Source organism: Bacillus rossius, chromosome 3, assembly GCF_032445375.1.
Source record: "Bacillus rossius redtenbacheri isolate Brsri chromosome 3, Brsri_v3, whole genome shotgun sequence".
In the NCBI taxonomy this organism is placed as follows: Eukaryota; Metazoa; Arthropoda; class Insecta; order Phasmatodea; family Bacillidae; genus Bacillus; species Bacillus rossius.
The window spans coordinates 64,851,052-64,863,812 of NC_086332.1; the positions used below are offsets into that span (position 1 = coordinate 64,851,052).

The window sequence follows — 12,761 nt, forward strand, 5'->3', positions numbered from 1 at the left end:
ACGAGATACAGGAGATGCACTCAAGAAGATCCTCGATTTCTGATACCGGTTCAGGCTCGGAAAATCATAACTATCATAGTCATTTATCAATGATAACACGTAACTAAATAATAGTGACATAATTATTTTACATATATTTGTAGGTACCTAGGATTCGACATAAGTGGTCTCCTCACTGCTGTCTTTGCAATGATAGTCTTTCAACGCATGGTGCCACTTAAATAAGCTCATTCCAAAACTTGAGTGGCTCTATAATTATTTATCTTCGTGGTTTCTTACCTGCTGGTTGACTGATTAGTTGATGATCCACATGTCGTCTACATATTTTACCAATTCTATTTAACATCAAGTAAATCTAGTGACCTAACTTGGCCTGAATTATGTATAACTCATAACCATTTTCTTTCCGTTGTTATCACTGGGTTCGAAGGTAATAACGGAAATAACATAGAGGGGGTCGCTGTAACTAGAAACACATTCATCATAATTAATCCATTAACAATAGCATTGAGTGACACTAAACAATACTTCATTAATTTGAAAGCTTTTATCTGGATATATTGGCCGTTACTTGGAGATGATGACACTGTAACAAATAAACGTAACATTCCTGATTTGCCCTTCACAAAATGTATATACCGGCGAATATTTTTTCAAACCGAGCAATTAACAATTTACCAATCATAGTGAATGATGATATTAATCTGGCTAAGCCATATGTATATATCTTAATTATTTGCAGGTCCTCATCTACATATTTTGAACAATAATCACAAATATAAATGCCCAGTTAACAATAAAATACTGATGGGGTTTATAATCCTCCAAAAAATAACATGGACAGTTTAAGGCTAAACACCAGCTGTTATACAAAATTCGTTAACTCTACGCGTTAGGCTACTGGTACGAATAAAATACATTAAAAAATCATATGATGAATAAAACGGCTCTTTTATTGGGTTTTAAGACAACGGGTCTTTAGTTCATGTTCGGCAGTTGCGAAAAAAACCTCTTTAGGCCCACCACTCAGTTTTCGTTGTTTTGAAACCTCCTCGTAACTTACCTTCAATTATGTAGCGATGCTAGCGAGTTGCCACTCGCTGGCGCCGACTAGTGGTCGTGATGCGCAGAGCTCGCTCCCCAGTGACTCGCTCTGCAGGCGGAAGTGTTCAAACCAATTGCACACCGACACCGCCCTGCCAGACGGTCTCTTGGTACCAGATATCAGGAGAGGTCCGCATACAGTTTGCGCATGCACTCGTTTCTGCACATGGAGTAAAGCACAGAACAAGCACACCGCCTCCTGCGTGCTTCATCAGATATTTCTCCCTTCACCGAAGACTTCAAACGCGTAATCCACTCGCGTTAACATGTGCACTGTCTCTGCATAAGTTTGCGAGTCTTACGTAACTTATTGTAAACAAACTACGTATATGCAGTCACGAAAAACTAAGTTGGGCATTGATTTTCATAAATGCGCCGCCATGCTGACTTCAATTCAGCATAGCTGTTGTTTCGTTACATAAGCGTATCACACGTCATGTAACGTACGTAAGGACTGGTAGCCACAGTAGCCACGTTCAAGTAACGGAAGTCCAACCTGCGAAAGCCGCCCGCCTCTATTTACAACTACCGACCAGCTCAACAACTCCAGCCACAACCGCCACCAGCCACTACGCCCATAGGTCACCAACATAAAAACGGCGACGACACGCAACGGCCCCAGAAAATGGCAAAGTCCAAACTAGACTTAGAATATTTCCAACCAAATATTTCAGTGATCCACCTTTGAAATATTCTATCACCTCAAGTTCCGAAATAATTATATCGCCAAAAGTGACTTAGGGTTTCGTTGCCATACCAGACGCGCGTCGTTCCAGCGGAGATCCGGCAACGTGACGGCCTCTGTGGAGTCGGAGCGTCGGCGGGCATAGTGACGACGCTTGGTGCGGCAGGCATATACACGTAGAAGCGACGATTAGTCCAGAAAAGAACCTTCTAGAACAGTCTTCTAGGTAGTCACAGCAATAGCTGCCTTCCGATATGACGTCATCTCCTGATGTTGACAATAGGAGGAATTTTTTTTTTATCCCTGGAACACTTTTTCCTTCACACCGAACTGTTTGCCTGGACGACAGACTGCTGCCTAGACGCGCCAGAATTGCGGGTTGCAAGCCCCGCAGGCGTCGAGTCCAAGTTCTCACTTAATAATAACAACACAGGTAAACCAAGGGAGAGGGCGTGCACCTTGGGCACAACACCGTGGCAAAATCTCCGCACTTTTACTTTCCTGTCTAGCTCCACTGTTTGTGTTGGTTTTGTCTTGGCCAGGGGGTTAAAAATTTCTAAGGCAGTTCTCAACTTACGGCTCATGAACACATCTGCTGGTGACTGCTGATACCCTATCGCTGGCACTGATAGTAGAGAAAATAACATTCGTGTATCTGTGTCTACCAATCTCCTGATATTATTATTGTATTTTATTCGCCATTCAGTATATGTACCATTATTTCAGCCTGTCATTGTTGGATGAGTGTAATGGTGTAGTCTACACGAGTGCTACTTCATTCCTTGAGAGGAACTATCTCATCACTTTGAAGACGAAAAGAGTGGTTCCATTATCAAATAATAAATACCTAGCGATTATATGGTAGATGATCATGTTACGCATCTTACATATCGCACTCTCTGAATATATCATGGTATTTTCTTTATTTCAAACCTTTTTTAGAAGTAATCTAGTACTATCAGAAAACTTTGCCCTTAAAATTGCTTTAAAATTAACATGAAGATGCACCCATGATACTGTAGTGTTTCCTCACTGAATATAATTTTACCAACGAAGATTTGCATGCAGCTGCAGGCATTCTGTGCACCCCTAATAATTATTATATGTATTTATTTTTATTTTTATCGAAAAATCACCCAAATTTTCAATCGAAAATTCTCACGTCAAAATATCAGCTTTTTTTAAAAATGTCGGTAGGCATTTTTTTCGTTGAAATCTCTACTTTCTGATGGTGTAAAAAAAGATATACATTACTATGGTAAATGTTCTCAGAAAATGCAAGAAAACGAAATTTTTTTAAAAATCATTATGTACAATTTTGAGCTATTTATTAAAATTTACACTTTAATTACTCGAAAAAAGAAACATTCTATTTTAAATTGATAGAAAATATTACAAATCCATTAAACATAAAGTTTGCAAAAACATGCGAAAATAGTTCTATATATTAAAGATAGGATTTAAAGGGGATTTCATCTAAAAATTGTGACTGCTGCAATTTTTTTCAGTAAAAAAGTTGATTTATTAAATTCTTAATGCAGAAATTCATTGTGCATGTTGTCGACGGTGGATTTTTACTGCACAAAAAAATTTGGCAGAAAAATGAAACGGTGGAAGAGATCATGAATAAATATTTGCGCTACGTAGAAAAACATTACGCAGCAAGCAGCTATATTGTTTTTTATGGGTAACCCGAAATTAAAAAATCAGTTACTGTGACGACAGTACCAGCAGCTAATTCAACTAAAAGAGAAGAACGTAGTTGTAGAAAAACCTCAGACAATATTTCAGAGTTCAATTATCAAAACCATAAAAAAATACCATTTTTGCAAGAAAAAGTTATATTTAACGAGAAAAACAAGGTAAAAATAATAAAAACTTTAATGCAAAGTTTACAGTCAGAAGTATTTTCCTGTAAACAAGCAGAAGAAAATGCTGATGCTGACATAATTAAGACCTGGATAGTAATTGCCAGAGATACTAATAAAACGGTCGTTGTGGATATTGATCTTTTGGTCCTTTTGAATCAATTAAATTCAAATATTTATGACATTTATTTTCTCAAGCCAGGTTCTGGAAATGTAAAAGATCTATTTTTCACGTCTAATAGTTTCAAATATGAATCCCTCAAAAATATCGTTGCATTTCTGCAATAGGAATTTAATAAATCAACTTTTTTACTGAAAATAAAATTGCAGCAGTCACTTTTTTTTTTTAGATGAAATCCCCTTTAAATCCTATCTTTAACGTATAGAACTTTTTTCGCATGTTTTTTACAATCTTTATGTTTTATGGATTTGTAATATTTTTTATCAATTTAAAATGGAATCTTTCGTTTTTCGAGTAATTAAAGTGTAAATGTTAATAAATAGCTCAAAATGGTACATAATGATTTAAAAAAAAATATTCTGATTCGAGTATTTTGGTTTTTTTTGTGCATTTTCTGAGAACATATACCATAGTAATGTATATCTTTTTTTACACCATCAGAAAGTAGAGATTTCAGCGAACTAAAAGCCCACCGACTTTTTAAAGAAAAGCTGATATTTTGACGTGAGAATTTTCGATTGAAAATTAGGGTGCTTTTTCTATATTAAGTAAAAATAAGGTGAAAAAATAAATATTTTAAATAAAAAAAATTACAGTGTGTTTGGGACATAAAAAGGTAGGTATTCACCAAATTTAGTAATTTTTTTTTTGTAAAAGATAAAATTTTTTAAAAAACCAAAAACTTGGTTATTTGAATTTTTCACATAAATTTTGAGGTTATGTGAAAAACGTGTAAATACAAAAGTTGTAAATGTTTTTATTACCTAAAACTTTTCTATTAACCTTTTTTCCATAGGACTTGTATTTTTGCCAGATATTGAGATGAACCATTTTACCCTTAAAAACTCACCCCCTTCCACTTCCCGACCTCAGATCGCCCGTAAATTATTTTTCCTTTCATTTTTGTTATATTCTCTTCCTTTTCCAATAGGTTTCATCCTACTATTATTTTTTTTTCACTTTTTACAATTTTCAAAGGCTTCAGCCCTGGTCTAAGGAAAACTGCATTCCTCCAGAAAACTCACCAGCTCGTTGCAATGTCCACCACATTTATCACGTAAGAAAAATCACGTTATACCCCAAAATTAGTATATGGATTGTGATTTTCAGCCGCCATCTTGAATTGTGACATCACGGCAACATCTTGGATGACCATTGCCTTGGCATTTGACCTTGAGCTTCAAAATTTGCCAGAAATTCGCCACAATTCGCCAAATATCCGGTTATAGGAAAAAATATTCCGCCAAAAATCGAAAAAAAAATATTCCTTTTTTCGAGGGAAAAATTCCCGTTTTGAGGGAAAATTTACCATCTTACTCCCGAAAAATGCCAACAGCTTTAAAATTCCTAAAAGAGTCTTAATACTCCTAAACACAAGCCGCTTAAGCCGCTGATATCAGGACCTTGACCTCGAGCGTCATCGTTGCACTTTTCGATACGTCCGCCATCTTGAAGTTTCGTAAATTTTGTGATAGATATTAGGGGAAAATTTTAAAATTAATAAAAATTAATGAAATTTTAATTAATTATCAACATTGTGTCCTGGGTTCGAACCCGGTGTGGGCAAAATAAATGTAGTGTTGGATCCTCCCACCACAGAAGCGACCGACAGACTTACCTCCCATCACTTATACCAAGGCAGATATTACGTCAGTCAGTATGACGTCATGACGGCCATATTGTTTTCGTCTTCAAGATGACACTGTTGCCATATTAGTTTAATTTTTACCCGCTAGAGTGCGGTATTCATTTATTGCCAGGCCACCCGCCGTCTTGTTAATTGACCGTTATCTTAGAAATCTGTAATTATTAAGCTAGGAATTCAAAAAAATTCCAAAAATCATCGAAATATCACATGTTAAAATAATGATTGGTTTGATGGATTTTTGTCTACGTTTCAATACCAGGCAGTTCAGTGTTAATTAAATTAATTTATTTATTATATATTAAACAGTCCAGCATAAATAACAAAAAAAAATCAATATTACATGAAACAACAGGATAAAGGAATTAGCATACACGTCAAGTGCCAGCCAATCATGGCCCATTCGATAGATACCCACCGATCAACTTTTTTTCTTGCCTTATGTAGAAAATTAAATTCCAATACATGTGAAGTTAAAAGTATTCACGTACGAATAGTCAAAGTACTTAAATTCAAACTATTATATCATAATTCTAAAGAAATTCGAAACCCTGTCACCTTGATGGGAGGCGAATGATTTGACCTTTCAAACTACTGTAGCTCGGGGGGGGGGGGGGGGGGGGGGAATAACTAGGGATGTTGATTTATAGCAAAAATATTTACTCCCAGACTTCTCACTCTATTATGGAATAAATAATTTTTAACATAAAACATTTTAATGTTTTGCTTCTTATACGAGGTTCTCGCGTTTAACGTTTGCGTTACTTTCCAACGTTGCCGTGGAGCGGGAAGAGAGAGAGAGAGAGAGAGAGAGAGCGCGCGCGAGAGAGAGAGAGCGCGAGCGAGAGAGAGAGAGAGCGCGAGAGAGAGAGAGAGAGAGAGCGCGCGAGAGAGAGAGAGAGAGAGCGCGCGCGAGAGAGAGAGAGAGAGAGAGAGAGCGCGCGCGAGAGAGAGAGAGAGAGAGAGAGAGAGAGAGCGCGCGAGAGAGAGAGAGCGCGAGCGAGAGAGAGAGAGAGCGCGCGAGAGAGAGAGAGAGAGAGCGCGCGAGAGAGAGAGAGAGAGAGCGCGCGAGAGAGAGAGAGAGAGAGAGAGCGCGCGAGAGAGAGAGAGAGCGCGCGAGAGAGAGAGAGAGAGCGCGCGAGAGAGAGAGAGAGAGAGAGCGCGCGCGAGAGAGAGAGAGAGAGAGAGAGAGAGAGAGAGAGAGAGAGAGCGCGCGAGAGAGAGAGAGAGAGAGAGAGAGAGAGCGCGCGCGAGAGAGAGAGAGAGAGAGAGAGAGAAAGAGAGATAACTGGTAAGTGATTGCTCGATGCGCGATACACGAATCTAGCTCGATGGTGCGATACACGAGTATAGCTCGATGGAACGATACACGAGTCTAGCTCGATGACGCGATACACGAGTCTAGCTCGATGGCGCGATACACTAGTATAGCTCAATGGCGCGATACACTAGTATAGCTCGATGGCACGATACACGAGTCTAGCTAGATGACGCTATTGACGAGTATAGCTCGATGGTGCGATACACGAGTATAGCTCGATGACGCGATACATAAGAATGGCTCGATAGCGCGAGTTTACTGATGCCAGCAAACAGTGTATGATTTCGAATACTTACAAATACTTTTGTAAACGTTTACACACTTTCTCATACATTTGCATACTTTGGCTTACTTTCGCATACTTTCGCAACTCGTAATTCGCAACTCTACAATCTCAACTCTGAGTTTAGATCCGGTGTTAGCATTAAAATTGTCCCAATATGTATAGACATTTCCAAGAGGGTTATTAATTAATCATATTTTAAGCTATCATAAAACTATTGATTAATTCTTAGATTCCATTGAAGACATAGACAGACACTAATAAAATCTACTTTCATCGCATGATTACGAGTGTTTCAAGTTTTAGAGTAACATAAAAGTTTCCTATCTCTCTGATGTGTGAAGTTTTACTTCTTGACTCGCGTGGTGGCCAGCACCAATGTGTTTTTTTATTAATTTTAAACAAAGAAGGCAATCTTCACAAATTATATATTGCCATGATAATATATACCAAAGTACTTTACTCTTTCTCGGTACACGCACATATAAGGGGAACTGTAAATAATTGTAAACACACCCATTAATTCCAGATAGCCAACATGAAGTTACACACTGAGTTTAGTTGACGACAAGCACAGCAAATTGCAATACAATACTATACTATGCAATACTAGATCGCATTTAACATTAACTGCCATTAAGCGCAACTTACTAACTCCATTGACTATGGTATGCCCACTTACGGAATTTTTAATTTGATTGAATTTATACTTTAATTTACCATCCTTTTTATTATATAACTTCAGTCATCTTATTATTTTATTTTTAATAATTATCTGCATGCAAAGTTAAAGTTCGTTTTTTAGTAAGTACATCAAGTAAGTATAACTTCTAATTCACGTACAAAATACACAAACCCATTTTTTCAGTTGTATTGCAGAATTTCTGTTACACATCAGCTTCAGGATGAACATACTTCGCCGATCACAGCCCGTGGCGAAGAAATGCTTCAGACACAAATAAGGTGTAGTGAATCTTAATAAATTGCCTTATTTGCCGTGTTTCGTGATCACAGAAAAGAGTTGTATGAGTGAATAAACTTAAAATGGTATGGTCGCTTTATATATATTTCGCATTTGATACATTGTTCAGTAGTCAATCAATAAAATGAAATACTGTAAAAAAGGCTTTTTATCTGGCATGTTCAGAACAACGGGCATGCTGGATCAGCAAGTTTGCCGGATTTTTGAAACATGAGAATAATTTTAACGGGAAAATTCGAATATGAAAATGTGAAATGTAACCCGCTAGAAAACAGGAAACACTTTACTGAAATTAAAACCGACAAATTCGATAAACTCTCAGAGAACTGAAAAATATGACAGCGCATTAATGCGACCTAGCAGCCCAGGTCAACTGCCGGAACCCACCCGAAAAATCTGAGCTTGTTGCCACATTACAGAAAGTACTGAACTATTTCATAATGCTTTATATTGATATTTTGTTGTAAAACAGTTATTCTTAACTGTTACTTTCTAATTTCCATTAGAATATTCGTGAATGAGAGTATATAAATAATGGAAAACAAACTCTGAGCACCCTACTCATTCAATTTACATCAGACACACAAGAACAAATAATATTCATAAGAATGCCGCACTGACTGCAAATATCACTAGTTTGCTACCAGTCATAATGCACCAGAAAAAAAATCAAGACACCTAGTGCTTCGAGGATATTTAGCATGATTTTGAAAAGTCTGGAAGCTATGGTGGTTGCGTGTTTGGAATTTCTACCTCCCATCCTAAGCCATACGGTTAAGATTCCCCGTGGAGAATGTACAATTTGTAAACAAAACTGTTAAAAATCAATTACACTAGGTGGTGTTTCTATGAGAAATGTTGTTGGACATTGTAGTGAGCAGATGGTCGTTTTTCGTATGACATCTCGAACTCAGCAAGCGTAGATAAAGACGTGCGACCTCTTTCACAAGAGGTTAGTAAACTGGGTGGCAGTTAAATACTTGTATAGTGTTGCTATTAAACAAAATCTATTTTCATTATCTGGTGTTTAATATTGTTAGTACTTCCACAGCTTATCGAGACTCAAAAAGACAATAAAAACACACCCACCTAAGTGATAGCGTGGAACATAATCCAGTAAACAAATTTACTCGCTGTATCCACGTAATTCAGATTGTTCGCAGCAAGTGAAAAGTAAACTCGTCCAATGGAAAGAATGCTTAAATGGAGAGAGGTGACCCATTCACTTGTATTTTTGAGGCCCTAGGTTACAACGACCAACATTTTAGAGGTCATAGGTAATAATCCCGAACATCCCGACTCCCGTTTCCGTGGTTTCCTGAAATCAGCACGGGAAAATGCTACAGTACCTAGTTACTTAATAAAAACCTATGGCTGATTCCTTTCCCAATAAACTTGACTTGTTTTGTGTTATTTCATATTGAATGGTCTCGCTAACGAAGATACCACTAAATGCTCAAAAGTGAACGATGCTCAAAAGGAAATTCGTACTTTCACTTAGAGCGCGGCCAGTGTTTCTCACCACGACGCCGGCGGACGGGGCTTGCTGCTCGGTCTGTGGGGCGGGGCAGGTGTCTTCCTCCACGGGGCCTCCCCCGCCGCTGCTGTTCCTCCGCACCATCACGGTCAGCGACATGGGCAGCGACAACCCCAACACCACGTTCAGGAAGTACCCCACCATCAGAACCCCCACGAACACAAACCGGGCGGGGATGTAGCACCCTTTTCCTGAAACCAAAATTTGAAATATCTCAAACATACTGTTGCATGTGTGGGGATGCAGATCCGAATGGATAGCCCAATTAATTAAATAGAGTTTTATTTATCCACTAGTATGTACACTTTTTCTTTAATTACAACAATGTAAGCGACTGTCCACAAATTAATCACACTTTCATAAGTACACTGTTTCCTCTTACCACTGGAGATAAGCTCGACAGTGACACTCTCTACCACGCAAATCGGTCGCAACACACTGTTTCACACTAATTACTCGTCCGCCGTGTCGCGACACCGGCCCGCTGCTCCGATCTTCCCATGTGAAACCTGTCTCTCGTCCCCCGCTATCGCTCGTCAAGGGTCCACTCACCCTCTTCACTTCACTCATGCATCGTTCCGAGGATACGCCGGTGTCGCCACCAGCCTCTTTCCCACTGCAGGTCAAACTCCGTCTTACACTCCTCTCGGTTCGTCCATGGAAATGTCTCCTACCCCTCAGAAGTATCGCGTCATCCAAACACTCGCCTTACCATTCGGAGCTGTGAGAAAAATGGCGTTCTAGTTACGTCACTTCATGCGACCGAGCTCTTGGTACCCGTAGAACCCTCCATATGAGACATAGAAGCATACGGACTCTTTGGGAAAAGGCCACCAATGGGATTTTCCGAGTGGCGTTAGGAAAAAAGGAAAGGGGAGTGATGGGCAATAACTGTTTCCAGGCTGGCCGGCCTCGTCTCTAGAAGCCTCGTAACAATAATGTGGAAGTAGTATGTTTTGGGGGCACCTGGCACAGGCTCAGGTTGAGGATAGAGTATGGGGTCAATTACCGATTGCTCTGACGTCATAGCAACCATATGGGATGAACTTGACCTTGAACTTTTACCTCGACCGTGACCTTGACCTTCAAAATTTGCCAAAATTTGTCCAAAATTTGTCAAAATTCACTAAAACTCGCAAAAAATAATTTTTTAGAAACAATTACGCCAAAAAAATCTAAAAAAAAAAAATTATAATTCAAAAATTAGGATTTTGAAAAAAATCAAAATACTTTTGCCTTAGAAAGAACACAAAATCCTAAAAGCAGCTTAAAAGTCCTAAGAGCTAGCTGCTCTAAGCCGCCGAGGTCATAACCTTGTCAATTAGGATGCCATAGCAGCCATTTCAAATTGTGACATCACCGTTGCAATTTACGTTACGGCAGCCACCTTAAAAATATTAATTTATCATCCGATTTTAATAATAAATATTTTAAAATTCATAAAAAAAACAAATAAATTACATTTGAATAAAAATCTAACAAAAAAACACAGTTTCACATATTCTTACACCCACTATCTTGAATTCTATAAATTTTGCATGTTTCGTTATGACCGCTATCTTGGATGACTATGACGTTATCGTTACACTTGTCATTATGGTTGCCATATTGGATTCTAGATCATTGCACTTTTCGTTATGGCCGCCATCGTGAAAATCTTTATTTATTATCCGATTTTAATGAAAATATTAAAAAAATTATAATCAAATTTTATTAATCAAATTTTAATAAAATATTATTTAAAAATTCTACTTAAGCATTGAAATCCTCGGTTCGAACCCGGTAAGAGCAAAAATAAATAAAACATCGTCGACAGATCCTTCCTCTACAGAAGCCGCTGGCAGACTAACCTCCCACCAGTAATGCTAAGGTATCTATCATCAGCTAGTATGACATAATTACCGCCATCTTGTTTTCATCTACTAGAGTGCGCTACCATCATATTAGTTAAAATTCAACCCGCTTGAGTGCAGTAATCATTTATTATTACTGTGGCACCCACCATTTTGTCATTTGGATGCCATCTTGGAAATACGTAATTATTTAGCTAGATTTTCACGAAAGATTCCAAAATTCATTAAATAAATTTGCAATCAATATACTTATTGATTCGATCGATTCCTGTCCTTGGTTCGATCCCTGGGCGATGCAAAAAAAATTATTTTATGTAAAAAATATTCATTTCAATAAATAATGTTCAAAATCCTAAACGAGGGTTAAAATCCTCTACTACCAGCCTCCAGTGAGCCGTTATGACCGCAATCTTGGAAATTTGTATTTATTGGTCTATAAATTCGGGACAAAATCCAAAGTTTAAAAAGAAAATTCACTTATTAAAATAATGACTGAATCGATGGATTCATGTCCATGGTTTTATTCTTGACCTGTGTGAAGTGTAACTAAATATTAAATAAATCTAGGACTTTTAAGCCGCTTTTAGGATTTTGTGTTCTTTCCAAGGCAAAAGTATTTTGAGGTTATTCGAAATCCTAATTTTTGAACTATCAATTTTTTAAAGATTTTTTGGTGAAATCGAAGGTCAAGGTCACGGTTGAGGTTAAAGTTCAAGTTAAAGGTCATGAAATATGGCCGCCGTGACGTCAGAGCAATCGGTCACTGACACCATCCTCTATCCTCAACCTGAAGCCTCCAAAACATACTACTTGTGGAATATGTTGTTAAAAACACTGTTTTCTGTGTAACAATATTTTTTTAGTCGATAGTACCTAGATTCTAAAACAGTTTTGATTATTTTTTTTTAAATAATGCATAGCGCAGAGTGTATTTTCTGAGGGTTTATCTAGCATGTGTATTACCTAAGGGACGTTAGGTAGAGCTTTGTTCATTAATAAATAACAAATAATTTATCACACTCTGCAGCAGGTTCAAATAGGCATGCACACAAGAAAATAATTATACATTAAACAAAGTTTTGATGATATTACACATCACTACATACAGAACACGAAGTTTAATGAATGAAAATTGTTAACAAACTTATAATGGGACTCGTGGAAAACATAGCAATATTATATTTTTTAAAAACCTTATAATCAAGATTAAGAAACTAGTTCATTAAATAAACAGTTTACAGTAGGTAGACTACTCTCCATCTCGGAAATATATGCGACTCACTGGGGCCATCAAGTGAAAAC

General features: G+C 37.7%; 2 protein-coding genes across 4 annotated transcripts in view; one reads left to right on the top strand and one right to left on the bottom strand.

The window, feature by feature from the left end:
* The window catches only part of LOC134530816 (sialin-like), a 46,695-nt gene extending 44,108 nt beyond the window's left edge, over positions 1–2,587 (bottom strand). The window contains exon 1 of the mRNA XM_063366047.1: positions 1,064–2,587. The gene's annotated coding sequence lies outside the window, so the exon portion shown is untranslated. The remainder of the gene's footprint in view (positions 1–1,063) is intronic.
* LOC134530818 (sulfotransferase 1C4-like) overlaps positions 1–12,761 on the top strand; it is a 116,007-nt gene that overhangs the window by 41,584 nt on the left and 61,662 nt on the right. The window lies entirely within an intron of this gene.